Source organism: Salvelinus fontinalis, chromosome 25 (assembly GCF_029448725.1).
Source record: "Salvelinus fontinalis isolate EN_2023a chromosome 25, ASM2944872v1, whole genome shotgun sequence".
Taxonomy (NCBI): domain Eukaryota; kingdom Metazoa; phylum Chordata; class Actinopteri; order Salmoniformes; family Salmonidae; genus Salvelinus; species Salvelinus fontinalis.
The window spans coordinates 23,785,634-23,791,633 of record NC_074689.1 but is presented as its reverse complement, the minus strand read 5'-3'; positions in this window follow the sequence as shown (position 1 = coordinate 23,791,633).

Genomic DNA, 6,000 nt, shown 5'->3' with positions numbered 1-6,000 from the left:
AGAGTGTTTTGGCCTCAAGTCTCGTTCCATAATGAAAGAGTTGGTCTTTATACGTGGTTGGGGGGGGGGGGGGGCTGTGTTGCCAGGGAGGACAATGGGTAGAGAGAGAGATCTGCTGTACACGTTTCCCTTTGATGAAAGCCTTTCCTTAAAGGCTTGTTGAACAGAAGTGTTTTAACCTCACTAATAAGATTTATCCATCAAAATCTATTAAAAAAAACACAGTTGGACATACCACTCTCAATACATCCCATGAGATACACAAAGCAAAACCTGCTCTGTACAACGTGGTGAAATCAGATTTGTTGACGGAGTTGGGTTACTGACCAGGAACGGTCAGTGGAGGTGCAGGGTCAGAAAAGTATGAGGACATGAGCAAGCCGAAAACTAGCTAAAACAATCCTACAGATCCATGGAGATACATAATGGGGCTGGGTTATAGTGTCGCTGTCCTGCTCTCAACATGAAACAACCACACCAAGGCTACCACGAACATGGACGAACATGGCATAGGATTAGAATGGAATATACAGGGCGTATAGAAGATGTGCTTTGCTGGGAGGAATGCGTAGCGGAGTGATTAGATATCCACTCTCACCATGTTACCCTCTCATCATCCTGTTTGACGCATAATTCCATGTACGTAGCCCCATCACATTAGATTAGTATCAGTGTATCCATCCACAGCAGGAAGTCAGACGTGTGCTGTTCTCTCCAATATTGCCAGGCAACAGGGGACTACCTGCAGGGGTTGCAATTGGGATGTAAATGAGCGATAGCAGCCTTCCTACGATGTTCTCCTGCGGTCATACAATCAATTATAGACCTCAAGACCTCCAACTCGCCCTAGAAAACCTCCGAATGATCACAAAAGGAACGCGTCCTAACATGACGTGCATAGCTTTAACCTTCACAGATCTCCTCCTACTGACATCAACGCATGCGTGGTTTATGTAAAAGGTTTGAGGGTTTGCACAGGTATAATCTCAGAATCCATAACCGAATATTTAATGTCTTTCACAAGAGATTAACGCAGGTATGACAAGTTAGTTGAGTGTCAGACACTCATTAGGTACAGTCTTCGCTAATTAGGGTAAGCTTAACAGGACACAACAACCACCAAACTCAGCTCAGATTAACACCAGGGATCCTGGACATTGCTTGGAGGTGGGCCTTGCTTGTGTGCATTGACCCTAAACCTATTAGTTAGGATATAAATCCAAGCAGTACCCCATCTCCTCACTCCTAGCCCTGGATCCACCTGGAGACACTATCCCTGTACAGTTTATCGTCACGTGCTGTTCCACTACATTGGTCAAATGTACCAAGTAAACACTTTCTACATGCAGAAAGATCAATTTCTTCTTCTGGAATGATATACTAAAGACGGGACAAAAATTCAGTTCACTGGAGCAGTTGGTCCTTGTTGATGCTCCTCATGAGTAAGAAAGACATTTCTAAAAGAGTCCAACATCCATCCGTTCCAGAAATGCATCCTGGGTAAAGGTCTTGCCTGGTCAGTTGATTAGGCCGGCTAGAAGTGGCTCTGTCTCTTCCTTAGTGAGAGGTAAGAGACTTTTAGCAGTGTGGTCATATTTGATGAGGGGAGGTTGTGGGCGTGAGTATCATGGAACCATGGGACCGTTCCAGGTGACCTTTGAACTGAGCCTGCAACAATAGGTCAAGCTCTCCAAGGAGTCAGCAGCGACAATCTACTAATTCAATTACAGACCACATTTCCTCCAAGTGATATCCATTCAGACAGGGAGCAGCGGGGAACCTCGTGTTCCACACTAGAATTGGGGGAGAAGTCCTTTACCTCACTCAACTCTTTGTACAGTTCGCTACATTCTCTGTGTCACACCAAATCATACCTTAGGTGATGTTCCTTTATCATATTACATCTCTAGTCTGTCTTCTGGCCAGTGGTACGGTACGGTGCACATTGGCCTCAGCTAGTGACCCGAGTTGCAAATTGTGAGTAAGGGATAGCCTGTGCCACAGTGGCCTTCTTGTCAGTCAGCGTCAAAGGCTACAATAAGCCTCCCATAGAGCCGGTGTCGAGGCCTCCCCGATTTGATCAAAAGCGACATGCTGAGTTGTGTAGTCAACTCTGTGGGGTACAACCAGGGACCTCCCGCAGTCACGCCATTGTACAACACGAGTTACTCTCCAGCATGTGAAGTTAGCCACCGCAACACTAAACAGTCTGGAGAAATTAGCACTTGAGCACGCGGCAAACATGCACTCCTTAGGGGAGGAAGCGAGTAGACTAGTCGGTGAAATAAGATTCAGAGTAATAACTCTAGTTGTCATGGCAATGGGTAAGAAGTGAGAAAGTGAGAGGAAAGCTGTATGCATGTAATTTGTTGTTGCAATCAAGAGGAGATGAAAGTGGAATTGGAGCCCAGCCATAGGGAACCAGCCATAGGGACCAACCAGAGGGACCAGCTAGACAGACCAGCCAGAGGGACCAGCTAGACGGGACCAGCTAGACGGGATCAGCTAGAGGGACCAGCTAGACGGGATCAGCCATAGAGACCAGCCATAGAGACCAGCCATAGGGACCAGCCATAGGGACCAGCCATAGGGACCAGCCATAGGGACCAGCCATAGAGACCAGCCATAGAGACCAGCCATAGAGACCAGCCAGAGGGACCAGCTAGAGGGACCAGCCAGAGGGACCAGCCAGAGGGACCAGCCAGAGGGACCAGCCAGAGGGACCAGCCAGAGGGACCAGCTAGAGGGACCAGCTAGAGGGACCAGCCAGAGGGACCAGCCAGAGGGACCAGCTATAGGGACCAGATAGAGGGACCAGCTAGAGAGACCAGCCATAGAGACCAGCCATAGGGACCAGCCATAGGGACCAGCCATAGGGACCAGCCATAGAGACCAGCCATAGAGACCAGCCATAGAGACCAGCCATAGAGACCAGCCATAGAGACCAGCCAGAGGGACCAGCTAGAGGGACCAGCTAGAGGGACCAGCTAGAGGGACCAGCTAGAGGGACCAGCCAGAGGGACCAGCCATAGGGACCAGCCATAGGGACCCGCCATAGGGACCAGCCATAGAGACCCGCCATAGAGACCAGCCATAGAGACCAGCCAGAGGGACCAGCTAGAGGGACCAGCTCTAGGGACCAGCCATGCGGACCAGCTAGAGGGACCAGCCATGCAGACCAGCCATAGGGACCAGCCAGAGGGACCAGCCAGAGGGACCAGCTATAGGGACCAGCTATAGGGACCAGCTAGATTGACCAGCCAGAGGGACCAGCTATAGGGACCAGCTAGAGGGACCAGCCAGAGGGAACAGCTAGAGGGACCAGCCAGAGGGACCAGCCAGAGGGACCAGCCAGAGGGACCAGCCAGAGGGACCAGCCAGAGGGACCAGCTATGCGGACCAGCTAGAGGGACCAGCCAGAGTTACCAGCTATGCGGACCAGCTATGCGGACCAGCTAGAGGGACCAGCCAGAGGGACCAGCTATGCGGACCAGCTAGAGGGACCAGCCATAGGGACCAGCTAGAGGGACCAGCCAGAGGGACCAGCCAGAGGGACCAGCCAGAGGGACCAGCCAGAGGGACCAGCCAGAGGGACCAGCCAGAGGGACCAGCCAGAGGGACCAGCCATGAGGGACCAGCTAGAGGCACCGCCCAGAGGGACCAGCCATAGAGACCAGCCAGAGGGACCAGCCAGAGGGACCAGCCAGAGGGTCCAGCCAGAGGGTCCAGCTAGAGGGACCAGCCAGAGGGACCAGCCAGAGGGACCAGCCATAGGGACCAGCTAGAGGGACCAGCCAGAGGGACCAGCCAGAGGGTCCAGCCAGAGGGTCCAGCTAGAGGGACCAGCTATAGGGACCAGCTAGATTGACCAGCCATAGGGACCAGCTAGAGGGACCAGCCATAGGGACCAGCTAGAGGGACCAGCCATAGGGACCAGCTAGAGGGACCAGCCAGAGGGACCAGCTAGAGGGACCAGCCAGAGGGACCAGCTAGAGGGACCAGCCATAGGGACCAGCTAGAGGGACCAGCCATAGGGACCAGCTAGAGGGACCAGCCAGAGGGACCAGCCAGAGGGACCAGCCAGAGGGACCAGCCATAGGGACCAGCTAGAGGGACCAGCCATACAGACCAGATAGAAGAACCAGCCAGAGGGACCAGCTAGATTGACCAGCCAGAGGCACCAGCTAGAGGGACCAGCCAGAGGGACCAGCCATAGGGACCTGCCAGAGGGACCAGCCATAGGGACCAGCTAGATTGACCAGCCAGAGGGACCAGCCAGAGGGACCAGCCAGAGGGACCAGCCATAGAGACCAGCCATAGAGACCAGCTAGAGGGACCAGCCATAGAGACCAGCTAGAGGGACCAGCTAGAGGGACCAGCCAGAGGGACCAGCCATAGAGACCAGCCATAGAGACCAGCCATAGAGACCAGCTAGAGGGACCAGCTAGAGGGACCAGCTAGAGGGACCAGCCAGAGGGACCAGCCATAGGGACACATTTAATTGTGTAATTGATAAGGAATTAATTAAAATGAACTAAGAGGGCTCTGTCAAGGTGTTGTATTGGTGATGGGAGAATTATGCTGCATTTGTAAACTATAACGAGAGATCTTTCATTGCCTCTAGGAAGAGGGAACGCAACACCCTGCTACAACTCAACTCCCCGTGAAGTGAAAGAGGTATGGACTGTAGGTGCGAGTAATTATGTCTAAGGCAGAGAGAGTGGTACCGTTCACAAGGAATTTATTCCATCACACGGTAATATTGTGAAAAGGGGCTGGACGGAACCAACGCAAAGAAAGTAAATATCAAAGCTCCCTCTCCTATCTAACCTGCCTACCCACTACTTACCTAACTAGTACCACCTGGTGCGCTAACCAAAATACAGGGGGTGGTCCGCCCCGGTCTTACCTAGTGTGCCTAGACAGTGAATATACTACGGGTATATGTATGCCCGCGGGCCTCTTGCCTAAGCACTCCCTAGGTGCCTTCCCCTTCGGGAACAAATGAAACAGAATATCAAACAATACTCAAACAAATTAAGAAACCAAGGACATCAAATAAGCTCCATCTGATAATGCAACAAACTAACACAGTACATACCAAATCGCTTTCTGAGAAACAACCAACACTATATAACCCTCAGCTCCCTGAAAAACGACCAACATCGCTCTCAGCAATTGAATTCTCTCTTATCACAATCAATCTCCTCTCTGCATTCTCCTCCCAGCAATGATCTCCTTTCTGAACAGAACGCTGGCTTTTATATAGCTTTAGAAGGAATGGGTAATTGAAGACAGCTGCGTCCTGACGAGGGGGCTGGGTCAGCTCCAATTAGCCATGGAGTCGACCAATCAGCTGCTTGGGGAGAACTCAGGAAGCCATCTCCTGAAACACACACTTAAATACACAAACTACACCACAGAAACTGGGGAACGTAACCACCTCCCATTTAAGTTGTTATCCTGACTGATTATGGGTTAGCCCTCATTCCACCAACATCTCAATACGTTGTTACTAGAGAGTTCTGCCGTATCATGGAGACACTGTACTACAATCTACAAAGAGCTGGCACAGACGCACAGACAAATGGCAGATTCAACTGAAAATCAGGGAAAAACATACCAGGCACTAATTGATGATAGTCATCAACACCAGAAGAAGTGGTGGATGAAAATTGATTATTTTAACCTAGAAGTAAATCCTATAGGGTTTCTTTCTATAGTAAATCCTATAGGGTTTCTTTCTCTAGTAAATCCTATAGGGTTTCTTTCTCTAGTAAATCCTATAGGGTTTCTTTCTCTAGTAAATCCTATAGGGTTTCTTTCTCTAGTAAATCCTATAGGGTTTCTTTCTCTAGTAAATCCTATAGGGTTTCTTTCTCTAGTAAATCCTATAGGGTTTCTTTCTCTAGTAAATCCTATAGGGTTTCTTTCTCTAGTAAATCCTATAGGGTTTCTTTCTATAGTAGGCCTATAGGATTTACTATAGTAGGCCTATAG